Genomic DNA, 19,396 nt, shown 5'->3' with positions numbered 1-19,396 from the left:
AAACACTCCCCCTTGTTATTGCTGAAGTCAGAGTTGTAACATGCAGCAATCAATTAGAATTTGCTAAGTGAATATACAATTTATGCAAGTGACAAAGTAATGAATGGCCAAAACATATACTCTTCCACTGAAGAGTGAACATCTGAGCAATGGGGTGAAGAGCTCAGGGTTATCGAACTTTTATTCCTTCATTTCCAACCTGAAGAGGTGTTTTGTTTCACCTCTTCCAACCTGTTAACAAGGAAACATTAGGAATAAATATTATTCTCCAATTGCAAATGAGAGAAAATCTGCAGGTGCTGGAAATTCAAACAACACACAAATAATGCTGGAGGAAATAAGGCAGGTCAGGTAGCATCGGTGGAAAAAAAGTACAGTCAACGTTATGGGCCGAGTCCCTTCATCAGGACTGGAGTGAAAAAGATAAGATGTCAGATTAAGAAGGTGGGGGAGGGGAGGAATAAACACAAGGTGATGGTGAAATCCAGAGAAGTGAATTAAAGAACTGGGAAGTCGAATGGTGCAAGAGATAAAGGGGGAAGAAGGGGTAATCTGATAGGAGCGGACAGAAAGCCATGGAAGAACGAAAGCGGGAGGAGCATGTGAGAGGTAACGTGAGAGAGGGAAAATGGGATGGGGAATGGTGAGTTGGAGGGGATTGGAAGTTTGTGAAATCAATGTTCATGCCATCAGGTTGGAGGTGATCCAGATGGAATATGAGGTGTTTCTCCTCGGGCCTCAGTGTGGCCTTATTGGAACAGTAGAGGAGGCCATGGACTGACATGTCGAAATAGGAATGGGAAGTGGGATTAAAATGGGTGGCCATTAGGAGATCCTGCATTTTCTGGCAGTATGGTGGTTCAGTCCGAAGTCCGTGGTCCAGTCCGGGTTTTCTGGCGGTCCCTTGCTGCGGTTGGACTTAACTAGAAACACCTGAGACTCATATTGGAACTGGGAATATAAGTAGCTCTGGTATTGAGTGTGGTTGGGGGTCTTTTTTGTCAGGATACTTATGGTATAGAAGGCTAGAATGGATGCTTGCTGTGTTGGAGAAGCATAGTTTCTGGCAGCCTTGCTGGTAGTAGTTGGAGTGATCATTGTGGTATGGATTTAGCTGTTTCCTGGGTCAGCTGGGTGGCTGTCAGCCACTCTGAGCTAGCTGGGATCTGGTTGCTTCTGTAGCCAGCCAAGGCTGCTGGCTGTAATGGCTACTTGAAGCTACCCTGATGCAGAGGTAGAACTGTCTGTTGTTCCTTGGTGTTTGTCTCTTCCTGTCCTTGCCCCTGTGGGGTAAGTCCAGCTGTTCTGCCATTGCCCTTTGGGGGATCTGTCTTGCCTTGTCATTGCCTCTGTGGGGTAAGTCAGGCTGTTCTGCTGTTACTTGATGGATGGTCCTGCCCCACCTTGGTGTGGAGTTATAGATAGGTCTTGGCTTGTTGGTGGATAAGTCCTGGCTCTATGTTGATGTACAGCTCCTAGTCTGTCTCTAGCTCCAGCCTCTGAGTTCCCCAAGCCTCAACCTAAGCCTACAGCCTCCAGAGTCAAGCCTCAAGACCCCAAGTCCCTAGCCAAACCTTGTCATGTCCTCACCTGGGTTTGGGGGTCTGAGTCTGAGGCAAGACCAAGGTTCTGGGTCCTTGTCTAGTCTTGGGCTTGGAGTCCACCCCAGGCTCCTTGTTCCCAGTCCCTCATCCTGGTCCTGCTTCCCCTGCCTAGACTGCATCCTGTTCTGTCCTTGGGTTCTGTCTTGTCCTGTTTCTGGGACTCCAGTGTCTGTGTCCTGCAGTTGGGTCCTGATTCAACACATGACCTATGACACGCAGATGGATTATAGGGACTCAGCAAAGTGGTCTCCCAATCTATGTTGGGTCTCACCAATGTACAAGAGGGCACACTGGAAGCACCAGTTGCAGTATATCACCCCAACAGACTCACTGATGAAGTGTTGCCTCACCTGGAGGGACTGTTCAGAGCCCTGAATGGTAGTGAGGGAGGAGGTGTAGGGGCAGGTGTAGCACTTGTTCTGCATACAAGGAAAAGTGCCAGGAGGTAGATTAGTGGGGAAGGATGAATGGACAAGAGAGTCACTTGGGGAGCGATCCCTGCAGAAGTTATGTGCTGGATGCAAAGGCTGCTGGGGTAATAGGTGAGGACAAGAGGAACCCTACCCCTGGTGGGGTGGTAGGAGGATGGGGTGAGGACAGGTGTGCATGCAATGGAAGAGATGGGGTTGAGGACAGTATTGATGGTGGAGAAAAGGAGACTTTGAAGAATTAGAATGTTTTATTCTGGATTGAAAAGCCTCATCTTCAGAGCAGATGTGGTGGAGATGGAGGAATTGAGCCATCCTTCTGCCACCCCACTGGGGATAGGTTTCCTCTTGTTGTCACCTAACCACACCACCAGCCTGCATCCAGCACACAACTGTCTGCTCCTTCTGCCATCCCTCCACCTCGCACATCTTTCTCTCCCCTCCCCTTGCTGCTTTCCACAGGGATCGCTCCCTTCTCTATTTGTCCCTCCACACTAATCTCCCTCCTGGCACTTATCCTTGTAAATAGAATAAATGCTACATCTGCCCCTACATCTCCTCCCTCACTACCAGACAAGGCCCCGAATAGTCCTTTCAGGAGAGGCAAGACTTCATCTTTGTGTCTGTAAGGGTTGTCTACTGTATTGGTGCTCCCTGTGTGGCCTCCTGTTAATCAGTGAGACCGAATGTAGATTGGGAGACTGTTTCTCTGAGCACCTACGCTCCGTCTGCCAGAAAAAGTGGGATCTCCTAGTGGCCACCCATTTAATTCTACTTATCATTCCTATTCCGACATTTCAGTCTGTGGCCCCCTCTACTGACACCGAGACCACGCTCAGGTTTGAGGAGCAACACCTTGTATTCCAGTTGGATAGCCTCCAACCTGAACATCGATTTCTTGAATTTCTGGTAATGACATCTCCCTTTCCTTCACCATTCCCCATTCCCATTTCCCTCTCATGCTCTCTCCTTCTAGTGCTTCTCCCCATTTTTCTTTCATCCATGGCTTTCTCTCCTGTCAGATGCCTCCTTCTCCATACCTTTATCTCTTTCACTAATTGACTTCCCAGGTCTTTATGTCACCCCTCCTCCCACTCTTGGTTTCACCTATCACCTTGTATTTCTCCCTCCCCCACCTTCTAAATCTGACTCCTCATTGTTCTTTCTTCAGCCGTGAGGAAGGGTCTCAGCCTGAAATATTGACTACACTATTTTCCATAGATGCTGCCTGCCCGACTGAGTTGCTCCAGCATTGTGTGTTTGCTCTCCCACTGTTTCAGCACAGAAAAAAATTCAGTGCATTCGATTTAAAAATGGTTCTGATACCTGTGATGAAATGGAAGTTTGTTATTGTGTTAAACATGTGAAAATAGGTGCTAAGTGGTTGCTGTGGTAATAATCATACCTTTAAAGTATTGCAGACATTTTTGGACCTAATTGCTCATTATTATCATTGGAACTGCTAAAGCAGTATTGCAGGCATAGTTCAGGTGCTGAGTAGCGATGATTTTTGAGTCAAGTGCCTGGGACTTTGCAACTTCTTCCACCAAGGATTCAGTGGTTACTGCCTGATGCACAATAACATTTTGCAAAAAGATCTGGGAACTATGAGGAGGCTAGAAAGGATCTAAGGTATGAATAAATTTAGCTGAAGTGATGGTGAAGTCTGGATGAACAAAACATATGCCACACTGATTCAAAAGTCATGTTTAAGACACCAATGTTGCCTGGTCTAACCATGTGATTTTAGTAATATCTACTTTTTTAAATTCTGAAATTTGGTTCCATTACCTTTAAAGGAAGGGAGGCTCCAAATACTTATGAAGGAGATCCAGCAGAGAAGGGAATATTTGCACTTTTGCAGTAGTGACAGTCTATCTGACTCTCCTTCTCTATCCTGTGGTCAATCAGTAGTTAATGTTGCTCTGCTGCGCTTATGTTTTTCTTTCTTCTGCAGGAGAATAGGCAACCTAGTAAACTGATCATGAACAAAATCTATCTATCCATTGCTATTTTGATGAAATATCCAACCAAATGGACCCACACAAAGTATTCCACTTTCAAGTGGGAAAAAAATGCAACATTTATGGAATAAATTTAGCTGAAGTGATGAAGTCTGGATGAACAACTGAACAGTAAAAGGGTATTGCAGAGAGTTTTTTTTGTTGTTGCTTGGTCTTTGATGCACCATCAATAACTCTCTGAGACGTGAGGCGAGATATCGGCTTTTATTGACTGGAAGAAAGAACAAGCAGCAATTGACCACCATGCTCCATCCTGGAGACTGAGAGGCAGGGCTCAGGCCCCAATCAACTTTATACTGGGGTCTGTGGGAGGAGCCACAGGAGCAGTCAGCGGGGGGGGGGGGGGGGGGGTGTCCAGACAGGTATATGTAGTTCACCACAGTCTTACCATGTGACTTTAGTAATGTCTACTTTCTTAAATTCTAAAATTTGGTTCCATTACCTTCAAAGGAAGGCAGGCTCCAAATACAGCCTTTTTTCAGGCTTGGGGTTTTTAAACCTAGAACCTCTGTAGAAATAGGTCAAAGGACAATGACTAACAGGTGCTGATTGTAGTTCCAATGGGTCAGTTGGGCTCCCTCTGTGTCCTAAGTTTCAGTGAATTAATTATACTCTTCCTGATAGTTGTGTTTTCAGAGAATGACTTCAAGAAAAGAATCATAGAAGCATATAAATTTATGCCGCAGTGAGAGATCATGTGGCCAATTGTGTTCATGTCACAAAAGGAAGCATTTAGGTTAAACACATTTCCTAGCTCTTGGTCTGTACTCTCCAGGTCGCAGAGCTTGAAGAGCTCACCCCTCAGTTTTCCTATTTGCATTACTCATTTGTATAATAAGTTCCAGAATCCTGCACTAACTATTCCCCGCTCCATCATTTACTCACCAGAAAAAAAAATCACCTGAACCTTCCTCCAATTATTTTACTAATTACCTTATGCTATGTCCTCATGATAATGTGCTTTCTGTGAAGGAAAATATGTTGTTCTTTTTCATTGAGGCAAATCAAAATATTATACATACCAATTAAATCTCTCCATTGTCTTCATTGCTCCAAGAAGAAAAACCGTTAGCCACATTTTAAGCATTTTAATTTGGCATGACAAAAGATTTATCAGCAACATTTTGCATCATAAATCATCTCTTGCTCCCTTCACTTCATGGGATAGAAAGCAATGAGTTCTGGAGCTAGAGAAACCATGGCATTCATTTTTATCAAGATACACAAAATGCTGCATGAAGTCAGGAAGTATCTGACTGCTGCGAACAGTACAACAAAGGTTCTTTGGCCTAAATGTTGTGCCAATTCAATTAAATTACTAATCAAATTGCTACCTAAACTAGTCCATTCTGTCTACCCAGCTTCCATATCCTTTAATTTTCTTCACGTTATTGTCCATATCTAAATGACTCCTAGAAGTCCCAAATGTATCAGTCCCTACGACCACCCCAGACAGAGCTTTCCAGACATGCACCATTATCTGGGTAAAAAAAGTTGACCCACATATGTCCTCAGAAAATATCCCTTCTCACCTTGAATGGATGTCCTATAGTCTTGGACATTTCAACCTTGGGAAAAGAACCTGTTTGTCTATTCTGTCTGTGCATCTCATAATCTTATAAACCACTATCAGATGTCCCTTCAGCCTCCAACACTCCAGAGAAAACAACCCGAGTTTGTCTGATCTCACATTGTGCCTGATAATCCAGTCAGGAATCTGGTAAACCTTCCCAAAGACTTAATATCCTTCATATAATGGTGTAACCAGAACTGTATGCAATACTCCAGATATAGCCTAACTGGAGTTTCATAAAGCTACACCATAACTTCCTGACTTTTGAACTCGATATCCTGACTAATAGAGACAAGCATGCCATATGTTTTCTTAACCATCCTATAAACATATTTAACCACTTTCTGGGAGCTATGAATATGGACCCAAGAGCTAACAGTATGCTATCTCTTTTCATTTGACCTCCCAAGGTGCAACACTTCACATTTAGCTAGCTCAAGCTCCATCTAACAATTGTTCAGCACATCTGCAACTGAACTCTATCCCACTGTACTGTTTGCCAGTGTTTTACGTTATCAATCAATTTTACCACCTATCTTCCTATCTTCTGCAAACTTACTAACAAACACATCTACATTTTCATCCAGATCATTTATATACATCACAAACAACAAATCCCTGTGGAACACTATTAATTACAGATCTCCAGCTTCAATATGTCCCTTTGACCCTGTCTTCCACAGCCAAGCTAGTATTAAATCCAAATGGTCAATTCACCATGAATCCATGCATCTTATGAGCCTACAATGAAGAACCTTGTCAAACACCTTAGACAACATCCACAGCTCTACCTTCATGAATCACCCTTGTTCTGTCTTTAAAAATTCAGTCAAGTTAGAAAAACACAATTTACCCCACACAAAGCCATGCTGGGCCTCCCAAATTATGCCATGTTTTTACGAATGCTCATAAATTCTCCTGTAACTTCCCTGGCGTTGATATGAGACTTAATGGTTTATAGTTTCCATGATTACGCCTGGTTTCCTTCTTGAATATTTAAACAATATTAGTTACTTGCTAGTCCTCTGGGACCTCAAGTGTGGCTAGAGAGGTCATGAAGGTATTGGTCAGGAAGCCCACAATATCTTCCCTTATCTCACTCAATAATATGGGGTATATCCCATCAGTCCCTGGGGATTTATCCACCTTAATGCTCTTTAGAAACCCAGCACGACGTCCTCCTTTTCCTCAAAATTCCCTAGCAAATCAATGCTGTCAGCACTAAACTCCCTATACTTCATATCCTTCTCCTTGTTAAATACTGATGTAAAGTATTCATCAAATATCTCACCCACATCCATTGCATCAAAGCAAATGTTTCTATCACCCCCCCCCCAATTCTTGAGTGGTCTCACCTTCTTCCTAGTTATCCTATTGCTCTTGATGTATGTACAGAATGCCTTGGGATTCTCTTTAATCCTTCTTCCAAAGAACTTGTCATTGCCCCTCCTGGCTTTCCTAATTTCCTTCATGGATTTTTTCCTGGCTTCTTTATAATCCTCAAGGGCTTTGTTTGATTCCTGCTTCCTAAGCTTCACATAATTTCTCTTTTGATTCTTGGTTAAATTCATCACCTCTGTTGACCTCCAAGGTTCTCTTACCTTCTTATTGAAACATACTTGTCCTGTACTCTCTGCAATTGGTTTTTAAACACCCTCCACCTGCCAGATGTGGACTTGACCAAAAGCAGAGGTTCCCAATTACCTCTGTCTAGTTTGTGCCTAATGCTCTATTAATTTGCTCTGCTGTAATTTAATAATTTTCTGCAAGGTCCAAACTTACCCCTATCTACAGCTAACTTAAATGTTAGGGAGTTGTAGTCTCTAACTATTCATCTACTGAAACGTTGGTCACCTAGTCAGACTCATTACCCAACACCATGTCCAGTACAGTTGGACTATCTACAGATTTATTTAAGAAACCCTTCCAGGTGCACCTAACAAATTCTGGCCCATCTGTCTTAAGTTCACATTTGGAACTTTGAAGTCCCCCATGTCAACTACCCTATTGTTTTTCTACATTTCTGTAATCTGCCTGCATATCTGTCCTGGTGGCTATTGGCGGGTGAAGGGTTCTGTAGTACAATTCCATCAGATTTTACTACAGGCAACCGCACCCCCCCCCCACCCCTGTCCATCCACCAATAGCCACCAGGACACTTAGGAACATATATATATGCAGATTACAGAAATTGTGATTGTATCCTTCCTATTTTTGTGTTCTCTCCATGTAGACTCAGAGGACGAGTTCACCATTATGTCCTCTTTGAGTGCCTTGTGATATTGTCCTTGATTAGTAATGCAATTCTCATGTCCCTTCATACCTCACCAGCTGATACAAATAGCAGTATTAAAATTGGAGATCAGTGTGCTGCTCAAGATTTTCAGAATCTGTGCTATCTCTTAGATTTACACTCATTTTTAGGTTCTGATGAATAATAATGCTTCCTTTAGCCATTCAATAGGAGATTTTCAGACTCCCGAGGCTGTTTTGCCCACTCTGTCAGCATCTGTTCTGCTTTTGCTCTGAAAAGACAAATTACTTGGCCCATAATCAAAAAAACATAGAGGTCTTGCTGAAGGTAATTAGGATGTGTGCACCAGCATTCTGCTAGAATCCCTTCATACTTTATCTACTGACACAACTGAGAGTATTCAGATTGAAGATCAGAAAGAAATTAGCAAAGACCAAACTTACTGCATATCTAGTGCTCAGCTGCTCTACTGCTATGGAGTAGATGATAAATTATCAGTTGGAAGCTCTATTGTGCATTTAATAGATATGTGAAGACCAGTGGAAGTCACAAACCCAAAATAAATAAATAAATTCCACTGAAAGTAAGTGTTAATACTGCTTTTGTTTCTGCAGAGATGCCTCACAGATGCTCTGTGACATGCTGGATAGTTCCAGCTATTTTGCTTATGTAGGATGATGAATATGGTTATTTAGTGCCTATTGCTGCCAGAAGCAAACCTCTTCTTCCCCTGCTTTCACTTCCACCTGATCTGCTCCAAGAGATTTCCATGAAGAAATCCCAGTTCACAGTGTCTGGCCAACCAGAGAGATTTGGTCTCTTCAGTGACTCGTCACTTAATGGGTGTCAACCCATTATTCCAATGGTATACCTCTACCTGACTGGTGTGTTCGAGTAGTGTGGAGAGGGGTTGGGGGTGTGGTTCTGCATGATATAAAAGACAAGATATTCCTCAAGTGTTTCCAACAAAGAGTCAACAGGAAGACAATAAGTGAAATTGCTGATGAGAATAATAAAGTGACAATATCACTGAGTGCAGATTTGGAAAAATCTACATAAAAATCTGTGGAATCTTTAAGCTCATTGTTGATGTCACCAACAATATTAATTTCAGGTGACTTCACCACTGTCTGTAAGGAAACATGAGAAATTCTGCAGATGCTGGAAATTAAAATGAACACACACAAAATGCTGGAGGAACTCAGATGGCCAGATAGCATTTATAGAAAAGAGTAAACAGTTGATGTCGCAGGCCAAGACACTTCATCAGGATTAATGAAGAGTCTTGGCCAGAAATATCAATTATTTAGCTCAGAAAATAAATCAATAAAGATATAAATACACTACAGTATATGGTGTTGATCATACACAATAATTATTGCTCTGAAGTTGTTAATTTTTTAAGGTTTTGCATCCTGCGAATATTTGAACTCCAGACTAGAATAATAATTACAGGAGGCAATGAATAAGGAGTAAGTAGAACACACCTTGCTATGAGTTCTGTGGTTGTCCAGTCAGTGAATGGAATTTGTTGCATGTTAGGGGATTTCACATAAAACATATTCTACAAGTGGGATTTCTGCTATTAAGCCTGAGATTTCTGAATGATTTTGCCTCAAAAGGTAATACTAGATGGAAAAGGGACAATACCTCTCACAATTACCATAACGTGGAAAGAATAAGTTCATCTTGCCTTTGTGTATAAGACTAGATCTCATATTGCAAGTCAAAATGATATCAGTCAAGTAGGTTCTCAAAGCAAGGACCATATTGATAACATAAAGCCCCAAAGAAAAGTTTTGTACAGTATTGAAGATGATATGAAGGCCAAAGTTAAAACAGTTATACATACTGCGTCAATATGTTTAATGTAGCAAACTTAAAATCAAAATGAAAGTTGGTGAACTCAGTATCAAATTAAGCATTAATGTAGCTGTCATCTGTTCAATTATGAGTAGAGATATGTACTTCAGCGAAGTATCATTAACAAAACGTATGTTGAATCTGAGGAATTATTGAATACCCAAGGTCAGATTGAATGTGCAGCTTTACTTAATGCTTTGTTGAATGTTAGAGAAAATTAACTATTTTATACTGTTGCGATACAATACTCCATGTCATTATTTAGCACATGCATGTTCTTGAACCCTCTCTCTGCTGCACTCACTTAATCTCAAACCAGACGTGGTCAATTGTTCCACTTTATCCATCAATGCATCCAGTGTTCCAGCACAAGATCCTTTTCCGTCTTTTAAACCATCAAGATGGCAAAATCAATTACCTCCTAAGTTGCATATATTCACATGTTCAGCACTTCACTTTTCTTTTTGCTTTTCTTTTTAAGAAAAGATTGGCTAAAAGAATAAAAGATAGATTGGAAGAATGAGTTTAATGTGACCACTTGACAACAAGGTTTAGATAAGTTTCTAGAACAATGTGCTGATTTATTCATGAATATATAGTACAGCATACAACATCATAATGTTCAGGTCTGCATTAATCCAAATGCTAAACTAATTTACTTCATTTCTAGAAATGCAGACTGAAGGATTAAGTTGACCTAAACATATTTGAATGACAGCATATGTTGTTCAAAACACCAGGTATTCATTGCTGTTCTGCCTAAAGTAGATATGGCTGCTCTGTAGGTTCAAGAAATTGCCCATTAAAAAGCCATGGAATATGAACAACGTGCTTTGCCAATGTTGTAGGATCTGTATGACTTTGTACTAATTGGGTTGTTATGGATATTCACTGTCCAAGGTCAGGGGGGACTTTTTGCCAAGCTCAGCTTTCTAAACACAGCATTTGTGAGGATCTAAAGATAAAAGAATTGCTTTTGACTAAGTTACACTTTCAACCAATATTCTTCATTTATCTGCTTGCTGTAAATGGGAGCCATTTTTTTCTTAATGTATATGGAAAGCAGTAATCAGTTTGATATTAAAAAGGGCAGATTTACATACAAGCACTGTCTATAGAACAGATTTGCTGTCTCAAAAACACATAGACTTATTGTTCATAAGAGGTGCTATGTTAGACAATGGATTATAATTTGACTTGGTTCAAGTTAAGTTATTTGGTTCAAGGTAACTTGCAGACCAGTTTGAATCACCAGATCACTGAGCATATTAGATAGTTAATTTGTGTGCTTTGGGAGTTAGCTTCACATGATTAATTGTGGGCACCTGGGGATTCACTCTCCAGAAGCTTTTAGATCACCTAAGTGGAAAAGTACCTGAAAAAAATATTACATTTGTATGAAGTCAGACAATTGGCAGAAAAACAGTATAGATGTAGAGAACAGTCCAGACTTTTCAGGAATGGTTCAGGAACATCAAGAAGAATAACAGAAACACAAGGTGTGCAAGAATCCATTCATCTGTCTTTGATTTCTACAATGGGTAAGTGGTTCATCTGCAACATGGGGGTATTACTTTGTAGCTTATGACAATTGTCCCTGTGTTTTGGGAATGCTTTGTTTCTTTTAAATGGATTGTAATTTGGAAATCTTTTATAAGATAACAATCCTCTGTGAGTTTTAAAATAGTTTTAAGAATGTTGTTAAGATTTCATTATGTATCACTGAAAAATAAATTAACTGTGTTTAAACTACTTTATTAGCTGGAAGTATATCCTCCTTGGTCGGGCGAGGCAACCCAGAACTCAAATGGTGGGTACTGGCAGCTAAATTCACTGTGGAAAATAAACAGGGAAGTGAGCTAGTTTTTGGAGATTGGGTGGTTACAGTATAACTTTAGTGAGGGTACCCGTAGATACAGAATTGATACTGGATAGGGCTTAAGAAGTCCATTTGAGTTTAGAATTTTTCAGTCAGCAAACCCAATATCATCACAAGATCCACCACAAGCATATTTACAACCAAAAGTGAGAAAGAAAACCAACATCCTCCAATAGTCAACACCCATATGGGGCTTTATTCGTATACTAAGCTGTTTTATGGCATGAATTTATCACCAACTGTATTTTAGATCATGGGCAAGAAATTAATACGAGTCCAACACAGTGTATGAAAACTATTTCGGAAGAATACGTCAGTCATTTTCTCCAGCATAGAATATTTTAAAGAAAAAATTGCCCAAGATAGAAAGCTGTGAGTGAACTTCATTCTTTCTTAGGCATGTCTGAAATTATGCTTGAATTTTTTCTGAGCTCACAGTGTTATTGAGACTATTGCATCAAATGTTGCAGGAAGATGAACCATTGTGTCAGAGTAAAGAACAACAGAAAGTTTATGAGCTACATAAAGGAAGTTTGATTATTGAATTTCTCTTTGTATACCATTGCATCCCTTGCACTCTAAAACTGACATGTAATGTTTTCTTTGATAGGGTTATTCTAAGTCCATTTATAGACAATAACCAAATATAGCCTATTTAATGCACATAAACAAAGGACTATGCCAGAATGGAAATGATCTTCATTGCAATAGAAAGTTGACGATTAAAGGACTGAGTCACTGTGAATACAACTTTCAGGCAGTAAAGATGAGTTCCTACGAATCCATCCCAATGTGAAAACAATTAAAAGAACAATTAAAACTATTCTCAAATTACCACAAATCATTTGATTTTTTAAAATAAATTTATTAGATGACAACTAATTGTTCCAGTACTTCTGCAAAAATGGCTTGAATAATTTTAAATTAAGTTATCTTATAATTATATTAACATGATAGATTCCTCTTTGAATCCATCCTGCAGTTGCAATAATTTTCCTTCGGGCTACTTTTCATCCAATGCCTCCAACTGCCATCCTTCTTGAATGGCTATTAAAATAAAAATGAAAAATGTTGTAACTTAAGAGTGACAAAAATGTATTATTTCACATGTATTTGTTCTGACTAGCAAACATTTGTTCTGACCACCATATCAAGAAAATATAAAGTAATATAACAGTAATTTAACACTAATTTCTTGGAGAAAACTGGCTTACCTAAGTGTTTCCAAGATATTATAACAGAAGCACAAAATTGTAAATATTCCCATTCAAGTCTCAAATATAATCATCTTATTATTGAAAGTGCATGTTCTGTTATATCAGGGCTACTGCAATGGTCTGGATGATCTCTGATCAATACAGTTTCTGGGGAATCCACTTCACCTCTCAGCCCAGGGGCTTGCTACATGTCCATTCATTCTCAGACATCAGGCACATCTGTATCTGCAGCAAACCCATAAGTCAAACCAATCATATCTCCTAATTTACACAATGTACAGGGGGCATGCATTAAAAGAGAACTTGCTGAGCTAAGTCACTATTTTACAGAATAATTGAAATGTTAAGAAGTGTAATATGTATGTAGTTCAAGCTTTTTTCCCTTTTGAAACTACCATGTTTACAAACTTTTGTAAATTATGACTATTAGTAAATATGACAACAATTTTTCCAAAATTTAAATTGTCTTATCAGCAACCCAACTGCAATAATTTCAGTTTTTTTCTTCAATTTAGCTAAGGCCATAACCCAAAGGAAATATTAGAAGAGTTCTATTCTATTAAATCAATAGCACCATTATTTATATTGCTGAAAATAGACAAATGTCTGTTGTGAGAAATTGTTCATCATTCCCAACACAGAGTATATTACAAAGGGCCCTTCACTTGTTCTATACAATACTGTGATCTTGTTTAATTTTACTTGTACCCACTGTTTAAAACCCAGTTTTTTTCATTAGTTGTATCTATCCAAATATTACAAGTAGGGATATAACTGGGATCAATTCATTGTCACTGGATTACAGGACGTAATTAGATTGGAATAGTTTCAATGAACTGTTATGCTTAATGCAAGTTCAGATCAACCTCTACTTCAGTTTCTCGGGTCATTAAAATGGAATTACTATTCAACACATAGAGCAATCAAATTGCATCAGTCTATGTGATAACAACCAAGAATAACAATTATCAGAACACTATTCATGTGAAGAGAGTTGAGGGAATATAGATTTAACTCGACTCATAAAAACTGGGTGGGTGATTAGAGTCAAGGTGTTGTAGAGTTATACAGCATGAAAGCAGGACCTTCAGCCCAACTCATCCATGACAACAAAATTGTCTATCAGAGTCCGTTTATGGGAAAGTTTAGGTTTCCCCAGCTACATGCTTAGCAAACTATAGGGCCTGAATGAACTAGTTTATGTAGAACACCGTTTGAAGCATAGTAAGAGGATTATTGAAAAAAATTGAAAATGAAGGCATAAGTTTTCAACTAGTATTCAGAGAAAAGACAAATGTTGAAATGGTTAATGATGCACACAAAAATACTGGAAGGCCTCAGCAGGTTAGGCAGCCTCTGTGGAAAGGAATAAACATTTGTTGGTTCAGGCCGAGACCACCCTTCAGGACTGGAAAGGAACAGAGAAGATGTCAGAATAAAAAGGTGGAGGGAAGGGAAGGAGGATAGCTGGAAGGTGATGGGTGAAGCCTAGTGGATAGGAAAGGTAAGAGCTGGAGAGGAAGGAATCTGACAGGAGAGAACAAAGGGATGGAGGAAGGGACAGGGGGAAATGATAGGCAGGTGAGAAGAGGTAAGAGGCCAGATTTGGGAACAGAAGAAGAGGGGAGGGGAAGGGAATTTTTTTTTTACTGGAAGGAAAAATCGATATTCATTCGATCAGGTTGGAGGCTACTCAGACAGAATAAGAGTGTGGCCTCATCGTAGCACAAGAGGACACCATGGATTGATATGTCTGAATGGGATTGGGAATTAGAATTAAAATATTTGACTACCAGGAAGTTCCGTTTTTAGCAACTAGATCCAAGGTGCTCGACAAAGTGGTCCCTCAATTTATGACAGGTCCACTAATGTAGAGGAGGGCACACTGGGAGCACCAGACAAAATAGATGATCTCAGCAGATTTGCAGGTGAGGTGTTGCCTCACCTAGAAGGACTACTTGGGGCCCTGAATAGAGGTGAGGGAGGAGGCAACCTGGTAGGTATAGTACTTTGGCCACAAGCAGCAAAAAATACTGGGACAGAGGTTAGTGGGGAGGGAAGAATAGACAGGGGAATCATGGAGCGTGCAATCTGCACGGAAAGTAGAGGTGGGAGGTAAAGATATCTTTATTTATAGGATCCTTTTGGAGATGACGCAAGGTGCAGAGAATGATATGTTGGATACAGAGGCTGACAGGGTGGTAGTTAAAGACAGGAAGAACTCTCTTGCTGTTAATGTGGTGAGAAAAGGGGGTGAGTGTGGTTGCTCAGGAAATGGAGGAGATGTAGGTGAGGGCAGCACCAATGATGGAAGAAGGGCAACCCTATTCTTTGAATGAAGGAGGGCATCTCAAATATCCTGGATAGGAAAGCTGCATCCTGGAAACAGGTGTGGTGGAGATGAAGGAACTGAGAAAGGAGAATAGAATTTTTGCAGGAGACAGGGTAGGAAGAAGTACAATCGAGATAACTATGGGAATTGGTAAGTTTATAAAATATGTTGGCCAACAATTTGTCTCAAGATGGAGAAAGAGAGATCAAGAAAGAGGAGGTGTGTCTGAAATGGATCAGGTGAATTTAAGGGCCGGGTGAAATTGGAGGCAAAGTTGTTAAAATTGATGAGCTAAGCGTGGGTGAATGAAGCACCAGCAATGCCATTGTTAATGTAGTGAAGAAAGAGCTGAAGAGTGTCCCAAGGAAGGTTTAGACAGTAGAATGTTCTACATAGCCAATGAACAGGAAGGCATAGCTTAGGCCCATATGGGTGCCCATGGCCACTCCTTGAGACTGGAGAAAGGAAGAGGAGCTGAAAGAAAATTGCCGAGGGTGAGGATCAGTTCTGCAAGATCGAGGAGGGTGGTAGTGGAGGGGAACTGATTAATAGTGAATGGGTTGTGGGAGCTGAAGATTACCTTGGGGTAAATCAATATGATTAACACAATGTAAAAGTTGCTTTCATTGACAGGAGGTTAACATCCCCAGTAAAGTCAGTATTTATTGCCCATCCAAATAGCCTTCAAGAAAGTGATGGTAAGCTGGATTCCTGAACACAGGAACACTTCTGGTGAATGTTTATCTGTCCTGGTATTATAAGCTTAATTCCAAGATATGCTTAAAGCCAGCTATGATGAAGGAGCAACTATAAAATTTATCAGGAAAGAGACTCAATACTCGCTCTTTATGTTTCAGGCATAAACTACAGCTTGCTGATCTGCAGGAAAATCTGCCCTATTATATCAAGCAAGCAATCAGAGAATAGGGTATTGATCATAGGGAAGGTGTTGTAGGTGAAAATGAACTTGGAGTCATAACCCATAAAAGGAAGTTAAAGTTATTTACATTGGATTTCACCAAAGGCCAATGCAACGGTCAGAAACTGAGGATGGCTAAAGATCAAACCAGACACAAGGTGGTCATGAGTCTTCAAAAGAAGAATTCATCTGAGACATGAGAAAAATATAAGATAGATAGAAAATGAACTTGGGAGGGTGGTGCTCTGGAGCTGAGGCACAGAGGAAGAAATAAATTGCATGATTCTATTGGAAAATTCAAGAGAAATTGCATATGTTGATTTTAATCACCTTCAACAACCATAGTGGAGTCACTAAAACAAAGTGAAGGTCTCATCAGGACATGTTTCAGAAGGTTAGAGCAGAAGCAAAGATTGGAAGGAAATTTGAAGATATAATACATTAATGTTTATTGCTGAATAATGTGAAGCTGTAATGACAGGGCATCCTTGAGAAGTGAAATGGATTCAACATGAAGAGAAGAAAATAAAAGAAAGCAGTACAATTTTACAGCATAGGTTATTTTTAACAATCAGACAGATGAAGATCAGTAACAATAATGGTGAGGTATTCAAAAGTATTGAAAATTTGGTATTGTGTAATGCTATAATCTATTAATATCATGTGTTTTTGTAGGTTCGCTTTTGCAGAATGTGATCGTCCAAAAGCTAACTGGTTTGTAGATTCAAAAAATCAGATATTTGTCTTCTGTTAATTTCCTTCTGTAGCTATTTCTTGAAATGAGGAGCAGTTTCCACTTGGAAACATTTAAGGATGTATAACATATTTATAACCAAAGAGAAACATGTTAGTAACCAGCTTAGTGCATAAATTGGTAAAACAAAAGGAAAGTTCTTGAAGCTTCCAAGTCATCAGGAAGATGGTACTAAAAATATAATTTTTGTGTGGAAGTATTATGTCCCTCGTTGATATTGGCTTCCTAGTGATCTCTGGAGGGCTTACAGGGCAACACGTTAACTTGAATTTTAAAGGACTTAATTGGCAGAGGTGAACAATCATTTATATATTTGACCCCAAAATACTGAATCCTAAAGCAGCTGGCAAGAGATATTTGACAAGATAAGGACTAGTGAACTTTAAAAAATATTTGAGTATAAGAATCAAGCTTGTTATCTGCCTGTTTAAATAGTTGCATTTGCCATTTCAGTTTGCCTTCAGTGTTACACGCTTTGGATAAATTTCAGCATGAAGTTAACAATTTAAGTTTAAAGGCATTTAACATGGAAACTAAATTAACGTGATGTAATTAGATGGTAAGGCAATATGCTTTTAATTTTATACTTTCTGGAATGTGGCCCAGGAGAATGATACAAAGTCTTTTTAAGGCAGATACAGCCAAAGAAGATGTGTTGTAAATCAATTATTAGCTGGAATTGTTTAAAGTTGCTTTTGTGCTAAGTGTACATTATCTCAGGCTACAAGCAATCAAAATCCTTGGTACACCAGATGCCATCTACTCTAATCAATGAAATACTCCATTGTTATAACCGCTGCAGGAACCTGTTAATTTTATAAACAGATTTACAGCCTACATTAGAAACATGCATGAATGTTACTGCCCTGTTTTATAATGTATTTAAAGCTGACGAATGCTAAAAGTGAAGATCAGCAAATAAAGTCTCTATTTAATTTGGACAAAAAGAAAAAGAAAACGAGAGTGTAGGAAGGAAGGAAAGATAGAATAAAGAAAGAATGAAAGGAGGAAGGAAGCAAGGAAACAAGCAAAGAAATTACTAGAAATCACAGGAGATAAAGACGTACTGGAATTTGCATAAGTGTGAATGTGTTGAGGGAAATTATACTGTGGTGCTCTGTCTATGGTTTAAACATATGCACAGAAGTACTGGGCGTTCATAAATGACTGTTGCATTAGTATCACACATTTGGCATCATGACATTAATTACATATACAGCATGATAATGTGATCAAGAGACAATATAAACTGTCATGGGAATAAGAAAACTGGCTTGAACTAGACTCATCCTAACCTCAGCACATGCAAGTGAGTTTGCCATTAAAAGCAACCAAGGAATCTCCTGAGATTTCCCCTGATGTCGTCAAAGCTGTAGGTTATAACTTCTTTCACCCTCATGGAAGGACCAAATAAATTCTCTAATAGTATGATGTCACTTCTTCCATCAGAAATGTGTGACACATTTCTCTATCTCCAGTTAGTTTCTCAAAATCCCAAATAGGCCCCACATCTTTGGGACAAGGGTTGCAATTGACAATGGATACATTAATAAATTTTGCTGTAGTGGAAATGGCACTATTATTGTTGTGATTTGTGGTAATGGCAGACTGTAGAGCAGATTATTGTCTGTCATTTATGATACCTATAAGCCCAACACATTGCACTTTATGCAGGTAATGTAACTGGACCCTCTGATAGTGATACATTCAAGTAAAACCATCTCCTGAATAGCACATCTTTGTCAATTATTTTGAGACTCTAATATTATGTGCTTTTGGCTGGTTAAAATACTTGGGAGAATTTTCCCCTTTCTTCATTAAGCAACATCATTGCCTCAAGAAGGATTTTGTTTTAAGATGTAATGCCACCATGAATTGTCTATTTTGCACCAAATACAAAAGATCATCATGGCAAATGAAAGTAGATCTGCATTTTGACAATATCACCAAGTTGATAGATGTAAGAATCTGCAAAAACAGATTGCAAGCCAAATTTGAAGTTTCCAGAAATCATCTGGCATAGAAAGAGAACTGCTTGCTATAAGAAGGCAGAAGTGATCTCAGGATTGCTGCCTTGTGTCACGTGCTAATGAGCGCAAGAATAGCATGATCAGACATATTAATGAGAGATTGAGGTAGGGGGAAAGGCTTTAGGTTCCTGGATCATTGGGGTCTCTTCTGGGGGTGGTATGACCTATACAAAAAGGATGGGTTACACCTGAATCCAAAGGGGTCTAATATCCTAGCAGACAGGTTTAATAGAGCCGTTAGGCAGAGTTTAAACTAATTTGGCAGGGGGATGGGAACTGCAGTGATAGGGCTGAGGAAGGGGAAAACAGAAATAAATCAAAGATAACATGCAACAGATGTGATAGAAAGGACATGCAGGTGATGAGGCATAATCACAGCCAGTGGGATGAGTTAAAGGGCAATAGAGGTGTGGTGCAGTTAAAACAGAAAGCAACAAATTCTGGACTGAAAGTGTTATATTTGAATGCACGCAGCATAAAAATAAAATGGACAATCTTGAAATTCAGCTACAGATTGGC

At 39.6% G+C, this 19,396-nt stretch overlaps 1 long non-coding RNA gene across 1 annotated transcript in view; it reads right to left on the bottom strand.

Moving 5' to 3' along the window:
• Positions 1–12,596: 12,596 nt before the first annotated feature.
• LOC140725916 (uncharacterized) overlaps positions 12,597–19,396 on the bottom strand; it is a 73,161-nt gene continuing 66,361 nt past the window's right edge. Inside the window, exon 3 of the long non-coding RNA XR_012098514.1 lies at positions 12,597–12,672. This is a non-coding gene — a long non-coding RNA (uncharacterized lncRNA). The remainder of the gene's footprint in view (positions 12,673–19,396) is intronic.

This window comes from Hemitrygon akajei, chromosome 4, assembly GCF_048418815.1.
Source record: "Hemitrygon akajei chromosome 4, sHemAka1.3, whole genome shotgun sequence".
Lineage (NCBI taxonomy): Eukaryota > Metazoa > Chordata > Chondrichthyes > Myliobatiformes > Dasyatidae > Hemitrygon > Hemitrygon akajei.
Note: the sequence above shows the minus strand (reverse complement) of the source record. Positions and strands in the feature narration are given on the sequence as shown.